Genomic DNA, 21,671 nt, shown 5'->3' on the forward strand with positions numbered 1-21,671 from the left:
TCGAAACTTGAGGTCGCACGCATAAAGAATGCCACGAATAAAAGCTTGAAGATGACGGTTATAAAATCCTTTTCTTCTTTAACAACCGAACCCGAACACAACACCAAACGAATCTTTTCGATTGCCCCATTCGCCAGTGAGAATAATGGTGTTAATTTTGTTTTTTAAATTCCCTCACATGTGCGCTAAGTCCCGGTGTACTTATACGCCGTTTCTATTAGGCATTGCTGGTGGTATGGGTATTTTAGCTGTTTGTTTTGAGTTCTTCCCTTCGTGCGCGACACCCTTCGGGGTTTCTTCAAATGTTATTCTAACTCCACCAACACAGTCTCAGCAGGTGCACTAGCCGTGTACCCTGGTCCAAAAACGGTCCTATATGCGTGTGTGTGTGTGTGTGCCTCGGTGATGACTCGTCGCAGCAAGGAACAAACGCAGGGGGAGCGAAGAGGAGGTCAACATAAATTGAAAACATCACCTCGTCTCCTCCACCTCCAAAAACGTCCATTACGTCCCTCTCTTGAGCACCCAACACTGCCACACAATAATTGCTTTCCACTGCACAATCCACCCCGCCCCACGTGCTGCTCCAACGCTCGCACAACACAACCAGGGCGGAATAAGAAGGGCGAAATAAGAAGCGTGAGTGAGCAATGGAACAACACCAACATCATCGCAGCAGGCTGCGTTCTCGTTGTGTTTTTCTTTTGTGTGCGACAAGAATAGATTAGAGGTTTTCCTTTTTTGGCGGAGCAGCGCGGCACACAAATGTCCAATAATAAACATTCGTGAGTGCCAAATCGTTGCAGGGTGCGGAGATGGGAGTTTTGCGGGAGGATCCGCGGAGTAGTGGTGGAAAATCCCCACCCCACTGGGAGGGAAAAAAAACATCGTGTAGATCGTTTCACCCCCTCCTTTTTCTTCCCTTACAAAAATAAAAGCATAATTGCATATCCTTGCGCCCTATTCTACCTTGGTGTGAGTGCGTGTTTGAGGCTCGTGAACATTTTGCGCTGGAGAGTTTGCGTGTGTGTGTGTGTGCGTTAAGAAAACAAAAACGCATTTCTCCCGAATACATTTTCCCGAAAAACCCACCCTAACGTTGCGCTAAGAAAAAAATATCCTACCATCCACATACACACGCAAACACTTGGAAATGGCCATATTACAAATGTTCTTCTTCTCCTTCCACTCTTCCTACACTACAGTCGCGAGAGCAACTGCTGCTGAAGATGAATTGCTTTCCGTGAAAAACCCACCCTCGCCACCTTTCGGCACACACACACACACACACGACCACACCAACAGATCGATCGCGAAAGTATGCTCTCTCGCTCTGTTTGCACGTTTTCTTGCTCTTTGCCCAAGCAATTTTCGTGGCTTTTCCTCTCGGCAAACCGTTTGCTGCATTAGAATAAGGATATGTGTGGTCGGGATGGTGGCCGGTGGTGGTGTTTATGCACCGGGCCGGGCGTTTGTGTGCGCTTTTACATAAGAGGAAACTTCAACCTGCCACCCATACACGCGCACCATCCGTACAAGAAGACAACACACCGCCAGCACGGCAAACTAGACAAGCGACAAGGATATACCCGGGAGCGAACGAGATGGAGCGTACGTGTACGAAACTACTACTAAGGTGGCTAAGGAAGCTCTGCTCGTCCTACTACCACGTACTGCACCCGCCGCACTGTGTGTGTTGGTGTGTTTGGGGGTTTAAAATCGCGCACCATGTCTCGCCATGTTCCTTCCCCGATTTCAGGGTTGCGGAAAAGCCGAACTTTTCCTCCCAGGACATACCGGGCGGGATGGGTCCGGTTGGTTGGTGCGCGCGTGATAGATTGATGGTGATTTTCCACTGGATCCACCACCAGTTCTTCATCCCTCCCCAACGGGGCGCACGAGAGCGAGCTGCAGCCAACACTGCACCGAACAACAACACACGCGTCCTTTCCGTGGCGGGTGGAGAGTGTCGGCAAGCTTTTACCCATTCTGCCACCCTTATCAATGCGCGGGCTTTGCCGTGCGATGTGTGTGACACGCAGTGGCCGAAGCACGTGACGTGAAGCGAAGGGAGTGTCGATGAATGGGGAATGGAGAGCGAACGACGAAGGGGAGGAAGGTTGGGGGGAAGGTTTTAGATGTTGGCCATCTCGTCACGTCCGCGTGACTCGTGGAATGATTGTTGTTATTAATTTCATTTTCGATTCCGAGAGCGTTTATTTATTCGCTCACGCTTCGGCGAGCGTCGCTGCTGCAAAAACGGGGTGCGCATTTTCTTGTCTCGCTAATAAATGTAATTATTCCTTTGGCGAAATGTCCTTTCGATCGTTGTTGTTGTTGTTTGTTATCGAAGATGGGTTCGGAGGGGATAGTTTGAAAATTTTGATCTCGCAGTACTTACGGAGTTGGTGAGGATATTTGGGAAAAGTTTCCTAAACTATGTTCCATTGTTTGACACTTACCTGTAAGATAAGAAAAGAAATAATATTAGAAAACTTTGCTAAAATTAGAAAAATTAATTAAGGAAAATAAATAATAAATAACAAATGTCAAATCAATATACAGAAATATTAACGCCTTAATGGTGTTTAATACTTAAATTAAAAAAATTGGCAACTTCAACAACTTTGTTAAACTTTAACTTTGTTTCCTGTTAGTATACTCCCACAATATATGAAGCTACGCGTCCCGTGCCGTAGCTCACGATATTTTTCCTTTTTGGCATTAATTCGTTTCAATTTATCTTTCTTGCTAAATGCTTCCTCTTATCGCACAATGGGAGGCATTTCTCTCTTCGCAGCGCTTTGTCATTTCACTTCCCAGCAAAACAGCACGGCGAAACACCGAAAGCTAAAGTGATGCATCTTAACGACATCATTTGCGTTGCCATAATGTCTTTCTTCGCGTTTAACAACCTCGTCCCGAAGTATTCCTTACGCCATATTTCCCCCACCGTTTCGTCGGTTCGCCCCGAGAGTGGGCGAAGCGGGCACATTAGTAGCAAACTTTACCAGCCGTGAGGTAAACGTATGGGGCCCGTAGCATTTCGACTAAACGGTGTCCAGCACGATGTGTCCAGCAGAACGGCATGCGAAATTTACCATAATTTCCTTATTTTGCTAACCACATCGCTTTGGATGATAATATTGTTTTGCACGGTTTTTCGTTCTTTTTTATTTTGCTCTTCCATTTTCCAAATCTAAGGCTAGATTCAATGCCTTCCAGCCGTCTCAACCTCACATGCGGTCAAATTAAAACGGTAAAATTAGCACACAAAGTAAAAGCGTTTCAGCGCGTTATGCGTATGGAGGAGTTATTATCAGGGAAAATTTAAATTTTCACCGCATCCCATTTGAGAACCTCCCTTCCTCTTACTCCTCAAATGCTGAGAACTTCTCCATCTTGCACACAATGCCAAAAAGACTGCGAAATGATCGCCATCCAAATGATCTCCACACACACACACACAGACAGATAAACATGTGGAGGAAAATGACGTTCATTGTGGGTGACGGCAAGAGCTGGTGGAAACCGTCACCCATGGCTCGTTGTTGCTGCCCCGTACCATGGATGAATAATCGTGGTTGCCATCAAACCCCCATGCGGCACTCTTTCGCCCGGTGCTCCACCACCTATGATGACCCATACAGTAGTGTAGTGCCACCTCCATGTGTGTATGTATGTTTGCTTTCAATTTTTCCCTGTTTTGTTAGCATACAAAGACCGGAAATTGGCCACATTATTTTTAATTGAACTATTCATTGCATCATTTGTGTGCGTCACTGAGGGAAGAGGCCAGGAAGGGAAGGGAACCAGAGGGTGTAAGGGGCGGGGAGGGTGGGGAGTGGTGGTTTTGAAGATGACGATGCTGTTGCTGCTGCTGCTGTTGATGATGACGTTATGTTGACGCTGAATAGAAATGGTGGGTGGCCGTACGAATGAATGCCAGCTCTAGGCGATGATCGGTTACGAGCCACAAACGGTCGTTTTGACCTTGTGAAGGAAAAATTTACAATGTCAGTGTAATAAGTGTGCTATTTAAACTCTTTTCAAAATGTGTTAAATTCTACGTAATTTAGTTAAACCAGCCCAAGCGGAATTAAAACGAAGCAAACGTTGAAGAAGACATTTTATTCCCGGTGGGACTTTAAATTGGATGGTGTATTAGGAGCTTTCGGTAATTTTTAAGGGTGTTTTTTTATAAATTATTTGAATATTTTAAAATGTTTTAGGCCGTATTTATTAGAAATTTTATAAAAGCATATAGTACAAAACGATGCCTACAACAATGACATTAACAAATATAATAATCCGTCATTAGTACAAATATTTGTCAAGTTGTAGGCCGGTACCATAGCACAAGGGAAAACATTACTGCGGTAATTGCATCTCTTCCCCCCTTGCTCACCACCTCGTTCCACACTAATGATTAGTTTTATCAAAAGACGACACCCAACCACTTGTGTGGATGTGTATGTGTGTCAATGCGAAAGGAAAATTATCTTCGCTGCATCATTGTGGTCGCTGTCATTGTGCGTTCGCGTTCAAGTCCTTATCGACAACCGGCCAAGCCAGGCCATTTGTCGCTTGAACTGATTGTGGCGTTGGCAGCGGGGTGTTAGTTTACTCTCTCTCTCTCTTTCTCGGCTCCCCACAATCATCCCTCCCTCCCTCCAAACGATACACCATTTTCACTAACGAGACTGAGGACCTTTCGCTAAAGAAGACACTCACAAAAAAGGGAAAACCTTAGAAAGCCGGGGCTGGTCAGTTGAAGGGTGGCGGCAAGCGGTGGCAAACAATCGTTCACCTTCCCACCCTACCCACCTTCAAGGTTCACCGCAGGAAATCCCTCGCTCTCATACCCACCTTTTTCCCACAATCGATCGGTCCCTGGTTGGTAAAAGTGGTCTCCACATCGCCCACCCGACCGTGCTCCCCAAACGGATTTAGTTGGACGGTTCGACAAAAGGTTTTCTTAAACAATCTCCGCCAAAGGTTTTGTTCTTCGCCGCGCTTGCACTGGGCTCCCTCCCCGACACAGGCAGGCCACCAACCGACCCACACGGCACCGGACACACGCACACACACACATACACACAGATTTTCTTTCTCTTGCAGGGGGGTTGCCATCCTGGCGGCGGTCGGTAATCCTTCCTGCCACCCAGGAATATTCTTCCGGGGTTTGCCATCGGTGAGTTCTTCTTTTCGGTGTGTGTGACACATACAGTTTTGCTAGTATCAGGAAGGATCCTTCTGGGTCACACACTTACACACCCACACGTACACACGTACGTGTGCAGCTGCGGTGAGAGAATGAATGCAAGTGAATCGTGCTCAAAAAGCTCGTGGAGTTTACGGGAAACTGCAAGATGTTACAAGATGGTGAGTGCTTCCATATCCCCCCTTCAGATGGTGTTTATGGACGATCAAAACCATGGTGCATGGTGCAGATAGCAAAGCAACAATGGGCCATGGGCAAGTTCTTAAAACCACACAGCAGAAAACAAACCCTGTAGAAGGGTTTTTCGGGAGCTGGGAAACGTGAAACACAAGGGAGAACGCACAATTAAAATGCACTTAAAGACACCCACTACCTGAAGCGTAGGACAGCAGGATTTCATTATGCCAATCAAGACGAGACGTAAATGTACGACCCGAAAGGACATCATTATTGACACTGTTTCACACAAATTACCCATTACTCTGCGGGAGAAGAAAAAAAGGTAACATAAATTGCCTACAAAATTATAATGATAAAGTCCCCGTGGTCCTCTACCGCGTTCCCCTCCCATGGAAGATTCTGCAACATACATACGCCATAATAATAAGCTTCCCACCAACAATACAACAAATCTACGCGGTGAGAGTATTTCTTACTCATCGGAAGGCATTTTCGATTGCATTTGTGGGCTTCCCTTCCCAGCAACGCAACCTCAAACACATTGACACGAAATAGGAGAAAGACCAATGCGAAAACGAATTCCTTTTTCTCCCACCCTTTTCCTCCTACCAACCAACAATAAAAAATAAGAAAACGAAAATACTATGCTATTATCAAAAGAGAGACGTCCGCGTCGCGGTCCAATTCTGGCATCTCATGCTTTCTAATGGTCCCTAATTGACTTTCGGATAGTGTTGCTGTTTTTTTTCCTCCCTCCCACTGCCGGCACGGGCAGGCTCTTCTTGAAAAGAAGAAAAAAAAAATAGACGGAACGGTATAGGAAATTGTGCGTCCCGCGGTGGGCCACGCGCAGCCACACATATGTGCCACAACATAGAGCCACCACCCCCAAAGCACCTTTTGTGACCTCCTGTACTGAAAGAAAAGTGCTAATCATTCCCGTTCACCCCCAACAATACCTCGAACGGGTGGCGATTTGCTTTGGTGGCCCACGCATCACATGTGTGTATGTGTTTGTGCGGAGGTTTGCCTCATCCTCCGTGGACTCCTTTTCTTATGCTCCTAATGATGCAGCCCGTTGCGCCATCCCTTTTGGCAGTCGGACTAGTTAGGGAGGGTAGAGCATAATTAAAACCGTTTATTCGGCGTATCTATCAATTTTGTACGCCCCAAGTGCGCACGGGCGAAGGCAAACCGTGATTACGGGGGGGAAACCACTAGAATCCAGTGGGGCCAGTGGCCCCGCGGGCGCCCAAATATGGCGCACAATTTAGATATCAATCACTAATAGCCTTTTAAAAGATTAATGGACTTGCTTTTTATTTCGGAGCTCGTACGAAGCGGTACACACCGTGGAGTTGTGTGGAGTTTGGATGTAAAAAAAAATGGGAGGATTAGGGAGATTTTTTTCCCTCCACTAGCTCCAGGGCCTTCCAAGAAGGGTAGTTTTAGGGGGTAATTTTAGAACACTCGCATCTTGGTTTAAAACTTCCTTCTCACTGCGATGTTTTTGGTAGGTAAAAAGGAAGGCATGGAAGACATTAGTAAAAGAGCATTATAATAGAGCAGTTCGCGAAGCGCACAGGCAGGCAGCATCGTGTCTCAGGGTGCTTTAGTTTTTCCTCTCTGTGATCCAGGTTTCTTTCAGGGTTGTTACTGTTATTAGGCTAATTTTTAATTATGCAGAACCGAGTGCGTACAAACTGATTAGAGGACCCGTGAGAAAATTCTTGCGAGGCGGTAAAGAAGCATGCTGAAGTTCTTCTAACCTTTTGCGAAGCATATCCTGTTGCGTGTGAAGATGATTTTTACGATGCTTTAACATATCGTCAAGTGATGCTTCTTTTTAATGTAGGATGATTCTGATTCCGATAAGTTTGAATGAATTGTTGAAATGAGAAGTCTTAACTGGGAAGTTTTGTGATTCTTTGAGGAATTACGAATGACTGAAGATTCAAAAACCTTGGAGAAATTATGAATAACTAAACATCTATGGAAGTCTGAAAAATTAAGAAACTCTGAAGAACCAAGATAATTTGAGTATTTATTAGTATCTTCAGAAGATCTATTGGAAGTGGACTCACGATCTAAACGATTCTTTGATGAAGATTCATATGAACGACTCGATAGATTCATTACGCAAAAAACAATCTATCTTTGTACATGTTCATTCCACAATTTTAGACACTTTAATTCCTTTTCTATCCTACTAACTTCACCTTTCACCTGCAACACCTGTGTTACGTGGTGGAAATACAAAGCGAAAGGGAAAAGAAAATATTCATCCTCCGAAATCTTCATCGATCGTGATTGGACTTTTGTTGTTGTTGTTGTTGTTGTAATCATTAATATCCCTATAACAACATGGACACAACCGGGCTACACCGTATCCGGAAGGTACGCTAAAACGTAGAGAAAATCGAAACAATACAGCTGCAGCGTAACAATGCATAACAAAGGTTGGGTGATTGATTACATTTTGCTAACGGGCGAAGGATTGCACAACATACAAGTATAGCAATGGCAACAACAACAACAACAACAAAAAACCAGGAAAACTAACAAACTGAACGGAAAACAATGCAATGGAAAGTGAGCAACAAGATAATGAACACTTCGAAATGAAACAAAGCAAAACAGAAAAAGTCAAAAGGAGTAAACTGAAACTTTCTCTTGTGGTGTTTTTTTTGTGTGTGTGTGTTGTGTTTGAAGGCGAAATATAAAATAAATGTTGCTACAGAAGCCTAACTTCAAATAGAAATTATCTTACATCCTTAAGATCTTACACGTCTTTAGTGGTTCTCCTTCCCATGAAGATGAAGACCAAACTCAATTAAAGTAGAGCAGGTAACAGGAGCACGAACATAAGAAAAAAAACCAACGCACTCACACCCACACACACACAAGCTAATGGAGTAATCTAATTATTGCATTAATTATGAACAAATTCATCCCCCACAAGAGAAAAGCCCTGTTGCACACCCATTTCCGCTTTCGGTGGCGTAGGAATGGAGCGAAGGATGGTGGAAGTGGGGGAAGCACACTAGACGCGATGTGCAATACACAGCCATTCTGCCCACCTTTCACCCGTGCGTGAGTTCCTCACCCCCAGTAAACCTTCGCCACCAAGCAAGGAACAACCATTTTCCATCGCGTTTTTCTTTTCTTTTCTGTCCTTCTGTCCAAAAGGACTTTTCGCGACTTTGCGCGCGCGTGTGTGTGTGTGTTTTGGTATGGGTATGAGTGATACAAACGTGTGGCAGTGTGTTGGTGACGGTACGACACTGTGTACTGTAATCGATGCAATTCAGCCTTCCTTGCCCCATTCGTGAAGGGATACCGAAAGGAACAGAATTTTCCTTAAAGCGCTTTTTCTTGTCATTTTTGGATGCATTTCCTTCCGCTGTGAAAATGCCTCTCCTCAACCGCCCCCCCCTCCTCTCACACGGACGAGCTTTCATCAGCGACGTCCACAGGGACAACTTTTGAGTGACATACAGATAGGTTCGACAGTGTGCTCTTGAGGTTGATGTTGCTAGTTTTTTTCTGCAAGGGCAAATTACCAAAAAAAAAAAAAAATACCGTGTGGGTGGATTCAATTTCCCTTCCACGCCAGGCGCGTCAAACCAGTGTCCTGTCCTCATGTGTGTGTGTGTGTTGCTGTTTTATGATCCTCTTCGTTCGTCCGCACAGCGAACGAACCGGGGAAGCATGCAAGGGAACACACAAGCGCACTGGGAGGAAATTAGTTTTTCAAAATTAAAATCAACCATCCATTCAGCCCACCCAGCGTTCCAGCTCCACCTCCCCACGAATGCCGCGAATCCGCCCAAACGCATCATGTGCAGGCGCATCGAAACAACGAACCCGACCCCGAAAGTGCATCCACATGAAAACCGGCCGGATTGAAATTGGGTTCTCCGGGTTTTGCTCGAGGGGTAGTTTTGGGGAAGGGGTTGGGACACAGAGGTTTTCGTGTGGTGGTGTTGCAAAATTGCAAAACCTCAAGAAAACACGGGAAGGCAGCGTGTGGGAAACAGAGAGAGAAAGAGCGCAGAGGGGTTTGGATGTGCAATGCGTGCAAGTGAGACAGGACGGACGATGTGAGACCAACCTTCCCCCAGCCCCTCTTTCTTGCAGTTGTGGAGAAACTCCTTCAATTCCTAGGGCTGCTGCTCCATCGGCCATCCCTTCCTATTGCTGCACACAACACGAACTCCCTTCCTCCTCCTCCCCAACCCAACTGCATCGCAAGAAGATGCATTTCTGTATGGGTGAGCTTGAGTTTTGCTGCTCGATTCGGTCTCTTTCTTTGTACGACGGGTGCGTGTTTTCTTCGCGAGCTAAACTTCTTGAACCAATCTTTCTACGCTTCGCACTCGCTGCTGGTCTCTTTTCTCACTTTACCGATGTACCGATGCACCGCCGAATGCACTCACGACGCTCTCGAGTGTACGGGCGGCCGAACAAGCGTCTTTTCTTCGCAAAAACGCACAAGACGAGGAGGATGGACGCTTGGAGCTCAGTGCTCCGCGCGCACGTGAGTCTCCTTTGGATGGGGGACGGCAAGAACGCACAGAGGGAGATGGTTCGCGAATAAGCTCCACTTTTGGTGTATGTGTCCCCCACCTCCCCTTCCCTTCCCGCCGTTCCTTTTGCTCCTTCCCCAAAGCTCCCACAAAAAGGAAGCTGGGTGTGCATTTTGTTGTTTCTTCCTCTGCTTTCTGCTCTTTTCCGCTTTGCACAGAGCGGGGTACCATAGTCATCGCGACGAAGACAACCGAAACAGACGACTGTGAGAGCGTTTGGACAAGATGAAAATGTACACATACAGACAAACACACACACACACACACAAGTACGCGCGCATAAATAAACTAAGTAAACATTCTCCCGCATCTTCTCCACCGAGAGGCGGCTAAATAAAGAGACCCTTCCATCCCTTCCATCCCACAATCCAATCCGCACCCGGCCCAGCAATTTGCCCATTTCCTTCCACTTGGACCTTTTTCCCCTCGTCACCCGGCTTCGTTCCCTCGGTCGCACAAAACACTGTTTGAGTGTTGATTAAAGTTTTATGCAGAACTAAATTGGATCCGCTTTTGTTGTGCTCGCGTTGTTGGGTGTGTTGGGATATGTTTCGTCGTTTTTTTTTTTATTATGTAGCGCGAATTATTTGCTTGTGAGATTACGACCTACCGCGCCGCACATCCACACGTGAATACGCATATTTTCGGTTCGGACGGCGAGTGCTGCCTTTGTCCCAATAAAGACACCGAAACCGGAATGGAGAGGTTGTGGGTTCGATATGCGTGCGATGCCAAGGCAGGGTCACATCATGATGCGGGAAAGAAAAATGATTTGTGGTGTAAACCAGCAATGGATGACGGGCGGGAAATTGGGTGCAAGAAGAAACCGTGGAAAACTATCACAGCGCAAGTGGATGAAATTTTTCCTACCGCGAAAGACCCAAAATTGGATGATTGCTTCTAGCAGGGATGAAAAACTCCCGGAAAATTCATCTCAAACAACAACAACAACAACAACACACTCATACTCTTTGAGGAGTTTTCAGAGCAGGCGAAGAAAAGCGTCAACAAACGAAAATCGCGACCCAAGACCGGGGAAGAAACCGTCAATCGAAATCACCGTCCTGCTCTCGGGTTCGGGACATTTCAGACGGAGCGCGGCGAGAAGATCTTTTTGCCTTCTCACCTCTCACTGTCAAGATGCCGGGGCCGGAAAACGTTAAGCAAAAAGAAAAAAAACACACACACACACACACACATCGAAATAAAAATAAATTAAGCACACAACATCCAACCATCGTTTTGTTATGGCTACGGTGGGGCCCCCTTTTTCTGCGTTCGGTTGGGGATAGTTGAACAAAAAAAGAGCGGGAAAGGCAGGGAAAACGCGGCACGAAATAGAAAGAAATAACATAAACAAATCTTAAACCCCAACCAGAACAAATAGCGCGAAGAGTGACCTCGTTGTGCTGTGCAGCAAAAGAGCGGCGGCGGAGCAATAGTGCAAAAATGATTGCCTTGACGCATATATGTGCGCGGATATGTGCAGGCCCGGCAGGCCCGGGCTAAGTGTGTTTATGTTGTGTGCCACAAGAACAGGAAATGTTTCGAAGGCAATCAAAAACGGTAATGAAAAACAACAAAATGAAAATCCGTGATGCATGAAACGAAACGAAACGTGATTTGATGAAGGATGTGGAAATTCATCATCGTTCCGCGCCGAGCTCGCGCGCTCTTCTCGGTGACGCGTGTCAGCGAAACGTCAGTTTGTTTTTGTTTTTAAATAATTCAACGTGTTTCATGTAATTAGATTTGGTTCCGTCGTGCATGCAGAAAGTTCAAAGGTTAATGAACTAATCAATATGCAGGGTGTGCTATTGTTTAAGAACGAACAAGAGTTTGATAACATTTAAGTACATAAATAGCAATGTACTAAAATGCTGCGCATTAGTACAAAATTGGACATATTCGTCTATAGTTTATGTCATATGTTGTCACAAAAAGGTACAAACTCAAGATACAGTTAGAACTTTCACACAAGGCCGGTGTTTTCTGTTGTTTAAAAATAAAACAACATTTAATATCATTACAAGTCAAACGTTTCTCACAAACGGTACTAGGAATTGAGCAGTAAAACAACCAGCACATACAACAAAAAACTAGGAAGCCACTAAAACACCACTCAGAAGCAATTAAAAAATAAATACTTCAACAGCCAACAACGGCGAAGCAAAAGCTTTTAATCGTAGTTGTTGTATGTTTGTTTTCATCAGAAACCGGTCACATGGACAGGCACAAGACAGATGGAGGCAGACGCTTAAATTCAGCACATTAATTAAAATACTGTGCCACTTGACATAAAGCACTCACATTAGATCCCGCCGGTTTCCGTGTGTGTGTGTTTTAAGACTCCCGTCCGAAAAGAACAACGTGTGGCCTACATTAAATTTAACTATTCGTCTTCAAATCCAGCATACTCGTAAACGCGGATCGGTTGGCTCTGCTTCCCGCGTTGAAGCGTTGAACCGGGCCACATAAACCCTCGACGGAGTGAGTTTGTTTTTTTTTTTTTTTTTTTGTTAAACTTGCCTTCCATTCCCTCACCACATCCATTATTCGTGTTTCGCTCGTTTCCTTTAATAGGTTTGATTGTAAATTTTATCTCGCCGTACATGTTTCGTGTCGCCAACAGTCCATGCACCATGTGCCCGGTGGTGTGTATCGTTTTCGACTTCTATTCTACGGTTTGCTTACGCTCCCGACCCGGTGGAGGTGTCCCTCTAATCCCACCTTCGCTCGCCACACCAGGCCCTCGTCCGCTGGAGACGCGCGCCTTCTACTGCTCAATGCCGGGCCTTTGTGGGTTCTGTTCGCTGGCTCGCTTTGTGGCCTCTTTCATGGCCATCCCGTGGCATCGTCATTAAAAGGCAGGTCAACAGCAACAGCGCTCCAGAGTGAAGAAAGGAAACAAAAATACCACGCCATCTGCGGGGGGGTGATTGAAGGCACCGCACACCCGTGTGCCAGTTGAATGCAGTCAACTTTTCTCTTTGTTTGGCGTTCCTTCCCCTCGAAGGGACGGGCTAGTTAGTCCACCCGCATTGGCACTAGTAAGGACTTGAGCGGGTGGGAGACTTCCTACGGTGAAGCTGATGCTGTCAAAGTGACAGGGACCCGGAGACTGCGGAGATTGAATGGATTTAATCGACCAGAAGAAAAAAAAACCCTTCAAGTAACAGGACGATGCGTTTTACGCCCGTTCATCGAAGGTTACAGTCCATTTGAAATAGCGAAATAAAATTTTGCCAATAACACCATAGCGAAACATCTAGTAACACCCAGTAACAGAGTGTTTAGAGACGTCTTATCTAATAAGTTCCTTCGGACCAGTGCTGACACATCGAGCATGTTCACAGTTTTCCACAAACTACCAGAGTCTTCCAGGCCCTTGCAGAGTCCGGTCGACGTCTCAGGATAATTGAAACCCGGAAAAGGACCAATCCGTTTACTTTCATCTTAAAGTATCCCGTTTCTTCTGACGGGAATAAACGGGAAGGTATAACACCACTGCTGATGCCACGTCTAGGAACCGCTAAGTTCATTAGCTAAAGCAAACACACTCGCCCCACATAAGCATGATGGCGGGCGTACAGTAGAAAGGAACGTGCGAGAGTCTAGTTTCGTGTTTTAGCAACCAGGGCCCTGGGTGGCAACACACGCTAGAAAAGGGTTCTGGTCCGGAGGTTGTGAAGCGAAAGGATCGAGACATGAAAAAGCTCTCAACGGGGCGCAATCCCGGTAGCACGGTAAGAAGTGTACAGCTCGTTCCATCATGTCGGTCGGTGCGATTTTCCAGGCGTCACACCCACACACACACACACCTTCGCCCCGTGCCTTGTGGCGTCTCCGTGCCGTCTTAAGGAAATTAATCTACACAAACCGACCGCATCCTTTAACCACCGTGCAGGGTTCCGCGAAATGAAACGGGCGGTAAAGTTTCGCTGCACTCTTGGCACACAGCGGCGCTCCGCCGTCGTTTCGTCGTTAAAGCTCACTGCAAAAGGACGAACGTACCGCGGGGGGCGGTCGCGGGTGATGTTCGGCAGGACACCAAAGGGGTGACGAGTGTGGCTGATGATGATGATAGAAGATGAAGGAGATTAGCTTCAAATGAAGATTAATTTAATTGTACGTGCGTCTGCAAGGCTGCACATGCTGCATCTCCTTTGCTCGCGCTCGCGCTTATTCTCCATCTCAGGACACATCACTGATTGCACATTGTGCTCATCCAACATGAATGATGTTGTTTTCGTGAGTATGTGGTTCTTGCAGGGTTATCTTTTTTTTTTTCGCTAAACTTCTTCCATCACTTGCAGTCTCTCACTACAGTGAGCGAAAGGATTTCTTGCAGATTGAATTTCACACCTCCTCACAACCTTCGCATATCGTCCCCCTGGATGTGTGCTGCTAGAATCTCCTCAAAACTCAATTTAACTACCGCAACTGCTGTCTCCCTCCCGTGGGCGCTTTTGACCACCGCGCAATCGAGCGTACAAAATTGCTGTAAACGGAGACGTCGCCCGGTAGATGGTTGAGTGGTTTCGGTTACCGAAAGCATGCATGACATGCACCGACCGGGCCAGACTGATTGATGCGCAGGTTTGGGGCGAGCTGAGCTGATAAATGGGACCTCTGCTGCTCCCTACCGATGCTGCTTACCGTGTGCCTCGTGTTTGGCAATAACTGCTTCCGCAGTTTAAGATGCGAATTGTGTGCATCGTGGATAACCAGGGCTGCACTGCCAATCAGGTTGGGAAACATAATAAGCATACAAGCTAAAAGATGTTGCATTTGTTTTACGTTCCACTTTGTTTTGTTTTAAAACTAGTGGGAATAATAATTTCAACAAAAGCTAAAACATTCGTCCAAATATCCTGGTCACGGCACCAAGCCTTAATAATGGAATTCTAGTGGCTTCATGCAGGTTTAGCAGCATAGTCGCATTAACCATTAACCTCTTCCGTTTCATACAACCTTCAACACCCTGTGCTTTCAGTTTTACTCCTTCAAACAGGATGCTTGGGTTACAAACTTTATGAGCCAACGGCTATTAACCGCAAGCGAACGATTTTTCCAGTCTTGCTAAGCCCTAGAACTAGCCCTCGATAGAGGTGATAGTGGAGCAGTCTGTTTTCTTTTCATTTAACCTTCCACACGCAAAAACGCCCACACGTTTGGTACGCACTACCCTAGACAAAATGGCCTCCAAATCCGCGCGAGAAAAGAGCTTGCTAGTTTAGCACCTAGCCATCCATCCCGGCCGGTGCAGGTGTGGTACTTTTTCGCCCTGCACAGAAACTGGGCCTACGACGAGTCTCATCCCGGGCAGTCGAGTTTTTGGTCACTCTCGGCGGATGCGGTGTAGCTATGGCCGGTTCGATCGATAATATCCGGGGGCCCGGAACCGGCCTCGGAACTAAGCTCGAGTTCCAAGCACCAACCACGACACATCGCCACCACTCTCGCTCGCCAGCTCCGGCAAAACGCACATGGTGGTAACAACGGTGTCGTGTATTGCGGGCTTCTCCAGAAAATTGCACTTCCTGCACCGGGACGCAAATAAACTTTACGCAACTGTGCATAGCCACCCCAAAGCACACACACACACACGCAACCACACAGCTACTCTAAACCCCCCTCTCTGTCTCTTCGCTTTGGCCTCTCTGTCTGTCGCTAGCACTGCTTCCTTACGGATGCTTTAAACCGGGACGTCTTGCGACCGAGGCTGGTGGGAGTGATGGTGATGTTGCTATCGTTCCGTAGGCCTACCAGAGTACTCTCCTATCGCACCGTGCCTTAGCCGCAAAACGACGGATCCGAACCAGCGTCGCTACAGCAGCACAGAATTCGAACGAAATGGTACGGTGCATACGGCACGAAACAAAACTAAACAAAAAAAAACCCTCTTCCCAAGCTCCTAACAAACGCAACACCATCCTTTAACCAACGCAAGCTCCAGGGGCGAGCTATCCTGTTTACCCTGCTATTGTACTGCCCGCTCCAGCACCGATGTGTAGCAGGGTGGCCGAGTGGTGGAGAAAATGCATACGCATCACCCGTTATGTTCTGCACACGGACCGGCACACGGACAACACATGGAGCAGAACATCGTGAGCCTTCTGCCATCGCCCTGGAGAAGAACCCCCGGCGGAGATGCAGGTGGCCCGGTATGCGTGATTGATGGCGTTTTTGCCGCGTCCGGTAACGGTCGGTGAGCGGACCAAGGAGGATGAAGGGGGCGCGGTTCGGGAGTGCGAGGACATCCTACAGTGTACAGACACTGTACGCACTGTACCGCGTCCAGTATGTTCTTTCGCCCCGAGTCGGTTGTCCTCGTGGGAAGTGTTGGGATGATGCATTTTGTCGGACCAAAGTGAATAAACAGACCGACGCATTCTTCCTCTCAAACCACCACCGGAAAGACGGAAGTTGGAGTGCCCAAAGAGCCACAGTGGTGGACTTACGCAATGAAGCTCCGTGTTATTACGTTTTGGAAATACATTAAAGATATTCATCTAATGTCTAAGTCTCTGTACCTTGAAGACCTCCATTAGTTACACCATATAACAAAATTTATCTCAAGAATTTATATTGCAAACAAGAAAGATCATCATCTTAAATGCAATTCGCAAATACACTTGTTACACAACTTCACTGAGATAAATTGTGATAAGAAAATTAAACTTCAAAATAAAATAAATTTGCCACCATCTTGACCATCACTGTAAGCACTGTATTACGCAGCTGTAGGCTTTTATCAGAAAACTATCCCTCGCTAAACCATAGGTATAGAGCCTCACCGTAGGAGCAAACAAAAAGAATGCCCAACCTGAACTAAGCTCGCGCGGCTGCCGTGTACGCGTCTTCTCTAGTGCGTACGGTACCGTCCGTGCCCGGGTGTATCGTTAAATTTTATTCATTAATTAAGATCTGCTCGCACAGAAAACATCCTCCAACCATCCGCAGCACGATAAGCACGGGTCCCCCCCCTCCCCCTCCCTTCCCTTTCCACCTACTCCACCACCCATCCACTCTGCATCAATTCCTTTTGTCCGAAAATGACCTCAGCTGCAGAAAAGGCTCCTATCGAAAAGCCCCGGAATCCCCGGCCCTTCGGTGGGGCGCTCGCGCACTTCACGCAAAACAAAAGAGATACGATCGTGTGCCACCCACCAGCACTCCAGCGTCGAAAACACACATCCACAACGGAGAGGATCCGCCTATCCGGTGGGCCTTGTTGGACCACACCGCGCCATTACTCTTCCGAACACGGTGGAACGAAACTACGGCGCGGGAAGGGGTTCCCGGCGGGTGGGGAGCTGGGAGGACTTAGACAAGCAACGAGTAACGAGCGGAACACAACTCTTCCGGCTGTGAACCGTCCTGTTGTGTTCGCGTCCAGTGCATCTGGCCAGACGAGTGGGGCAGGGGTGGGGGTGGGCCGTGGGCGCGACCCACGCTAGCGAAAGGATGCGCATACGGAAGCATATTACACTCGTGTGCCTTCCCGCTCCACCCACCCGGTTCGGTTCGATTTTCCCAAGTCGGAGAAAACACGATACGCATACTGATCATCGACATCACATGCATCGATGCTGCGGTTAGGCATCAGCGTTTTCCTTCAGCCGTACCCCCACCACCCCATCATTACCGTTATTATTATTTTAGCTGAATAATTTCGCCTTTTCCAAGGATGCTTGCACACGGTTCGATACACAGCAACAACATAAACCGCTTTTCCTTCGGCCCCCAAAGGACCGATTCCACATCCGGTTGATGGGGAGGGTTTTTTTTTTGTTGCCAGCAGGGCGGGCAGCAGACGGTAACACGATGCGCCCAGGAAAGTCCGATCTTCCGATGTCGATATTTTGCAATTATTCTGCCGGAAAGAAAATCAACCTCGGAGGGAAGGTTTGTCGCCGGCGGACTGGTGGCAGAAGGATGCTAATGCAAACACCCACATGTCCATCGCGTTGCAGTCCACGCCCCACAATTCATGCACGCCCGTTCCCACCCCCCTACCCTCCTCCCTCTCTTTTGTGCCCGGAAGGGATGCACAATTTTATGTATGCAGCGTTCGGTCCAGGGCACATAAAAGGAGCACAATCAGTAAAGCCGGTCGCCGACAAAATCGTCGCCCATTCGGGCATTTCCCATGCGGAAATGTGGGATGTGAAGAAAGCGACAAACTGTGCGCCATCGAAACGGACGACTTTCTTTGGAAATCTAGTTCGTCGCCCGGGCGCGGGCTGCGGTTGCGGCTTTTATCGAACGTACTCACGCACGCATGCACGCACGCATTGTGCACGGTTTGCCGGTGTTGGTTTGGCGTGCGTTATTTCTCGTCTAAATGAAGTTCGCTCCAAAAAGGACCTTTTGTCCTGCCTGTATGTCCTTTCGCTGATAATGTCCCTTGTGCGAAACGGTGCAAGTTTTGCTCGGTATGTCCTTGGAGATGTAAATGTTCGCTGAACCGGGAACCACACCACTGATGGCATGTGGTACTTTGAAAACAATATGTTGAAACCCTCCAGGTGGTATCCTCAGTACCGTATGGAACTCAATTAGTTTGAGTGGCAATTATTACGCTAACTTAAATAACATAAGTCTCAAGGTAAAATAACTCGCTATAACTTATAAATAATTTTAATATTCATTAGTGTTATTGTACAAAATTCTAAACATTCATCACAAGAAGCATTAAAATGTCAAAGTATCATTTTCCCCTGCACCACCAAAGCTGACTCAATGCTATGCATGAATGATCCCGAGCTAAGCCCCCATGTGATGGTACCATGGATCCCATGTCTGTAAGAATGTTGCATTTGCCACCCAAGTGTGAATGATGTTTTGATTTATTGGGCCCATCCTGAAGGACCACCCCATCAGCAATGCGCTGTGCAATAGTTTAGGAACACTGTCAAGCAACGCAAATTTTGCATGCACGGGCCACAATTTCCCACACAAAGCGGTGCGGTAAAATTTTGCTACCGCTTTTATTCCGTGTGTAGCAACATCAGTTACAATGTGCCGATCGAATGTTTTCGAATAAGCTTGGAATGATTTTTCACGGCCAGCGCAACAAAGGGCGTTGTCGGTAATGCTTAAATTAATTAATTTACTTCCCTCAGCATAAACATTACTCTTCATTCGCAACTTTGCACCATCATCATCATCATCATCATCGTGATCATGTGGCCCCATCAGATGGACTGGGTCGTTTTTCGCAATTACACACCCCCGAAAAGATGCTCGTATATTATACCCTGCGCTATTCATTTACGCTCGTTCTCACCCGACTCACACTCGTGCAGTGTTGGCTGTTGATGACAGTCATCTTGGCGATGGTTGGGCTGTAACTTGCAGTTCGCGATGCAAGCGTAAAGTCATTGCCACCTTGGATCGATGCTGCTACTGGGATGCATCGGTTGTTCTTTGTCGCCACCACTGTCCCCATCCCCCCCGCTGTACCAGAGTGCGTCCCACGCGGAGTGGAGCGAACGGACCGAAGGGATGTCCCTTCCTTTACCCATTATTTCCGCCTGGCGGGGCAACCCGTACGGCGAACACATGATGCTGGCACATACACACATCTGGTGACGCTATAAATAACCATTAATTTTCACCCAACATGACACCCGGGCTCGACTTTCTGATGGTGCCGCCTCCCCGGGCCGCCCGTCCGTGGGGCGTTGCCGGTGCAACTAGGATGCGGTGCGGTACCATATACCGTGACGCAGCAGGAAAGGAGAATGAGCACGGCCTGCAATAGTGCGCGACACTGCTGGGAGCTTTTTCAGCTTCTTCTCGGTGGTGGAAATATGGCACACCAGGTCCCCGGGTCTCCGGGAACCTCAAAATCCGGGCGAACCATCCGCCCGACCTGGTCCGTTGCTTTGTGCAAGGAAGCCTGTCACTGTCGCCAGCGCCCCAACTAAGAAGGAAAATTAATGTTTAGAATTTAGAGTGTCACACCGGCAGAAAGTTGCGATATATTTCACTAAAAAAAAAAAAAAACAGCTTTACGCAAACCGCGCAACGGCCTTCGGCGCGCTGTTGGGTGTTGGAACGCGAACCGTCGCTGTACGATCCGAGGAAGGACTCGGACGAATGCTCTCGGCTGGCGACGGGAGACGACCAAAGCACGCAATTAATCGCAATGCACCGAAGTGTTTGCGTGGAAGCATCGTGCGCCGATAATAAAGTGCTACGATGAAAGTCGGAAGACTGAGCGCTCTAAAAAGAGGATATCGGTAAATAATTGGTTTCGTTATTATTTTGCTAGATATTTTTTTTTAGCAAAACGAGTAATAAATTGGACCAGCAATGATCGGTGAATTTTACAATAACAAATGATGATTAAACTCCGGTTCTTTTTAATACAAACAAATACATATCTCTAACGTCCACCGTTTTACGTGGCTGTTGATGATATTGGACGAAGCTGTCACGCAACAAAAAAATGAATTTCACTGATTGCAAACCGCAGATATTTCGCATAGAATAAAACAATTTTGGAAAAGAAAACAATTGCATTGAAAACAATATTTAACAAATTAACAACTATTTAACTAAACAAATTAATATAATGATAAACTTTTAAAAAAACCAAAGCTCATGCAACAAAAACCGAATGATGATAATTGACAGGTTGGTTTCCAGAGCGTATCAGCGATATTCTTCTGTTTTTCCCTTTATGATTGTCAGCTTCTCTTCATCGACTGAAAATATCCCCAAATGAAATTGCAAAAAGCCCCCAAAACAATTGAACTGTTCTTGAACAACTCGGCAAGGATTAACTTAACGTTTCTTTAAAACCTCATATTAAGAATTCGAACGGATGCAACGATGCAACTGCATTGCATTAAGGCGTCCACCAACAAAAGCTACTTTCACATTCACCTGTTTCCTTCACTGGTGCGTCTTGGTGCCGTATTTTTCCTTTTCAACCTCTCACAACTCAATTTCCATATCAACGAATCTGGTGCATATTTATACTACAAAACGATGCATCAAACGCATCCGAACGTGCTGATTGCATCATCGTATGCAATTTTCCATGTTTCCCACTTTTCCCAACAAACCACTTAAAACAAAACAAGAATGGAAAACGTTACAAACGTTACGGATCGCTGAAACAGTGAGTGCGTCGGGTTTGTGCTTTTGTTCGGATTCGTCAAAGTGGAACAACACAACAAACCGGGGTACGAAAAAAAAAACGCAAAATACACCCGGAAGTGGTACTTTTAGCTCATCACTAAACCGTTTTCGCGCGAGACTCTTTAGTTCTTTAGTTCCACCCCCAACAACAACAGCAACAACACTCGGTGAATCCAACGGAACGCAAGCCAACAGCAGAAACCTTCGCGTACCTTGCTCATTTGAATAATCGACTAAATAGTTTCACTTTACGAGGTTAATGAGCTTTTTTTTGTCTTCGCTTGCTCTATGCCAGCGAGACGTCATTATTTTATCGATTCTACGACAGCATAAAATTTATCCTCGCAAAGTTCTTGTCTTGGTCGGGCGGACGGGCATTCGGCACCGGTGAACGGTTGATACGGTTGATGATAAATCAATTCGTAATGGGTCGTCGGTTGATCCCTTTTTCTTTCGCTTTGAAAAGTAGTCCGACCTCGACTTGACGTACCGTGTCAACCTTAAAGACAATTTTTCCA

Source organism: Anopheles marshallii, chromosome 3 (assembly GCF_943734725.1).
Source record: "Anopheles marshallii chromosome 3, idAnoMarsDA_429_01, whole genome shotgun sequence".
Lineage (NCBI taxonomy): Eukaryota > Metazoa > Arthropoda > Insecta > Diptera > Culicidae > Anopheles > Anopheles marshallii.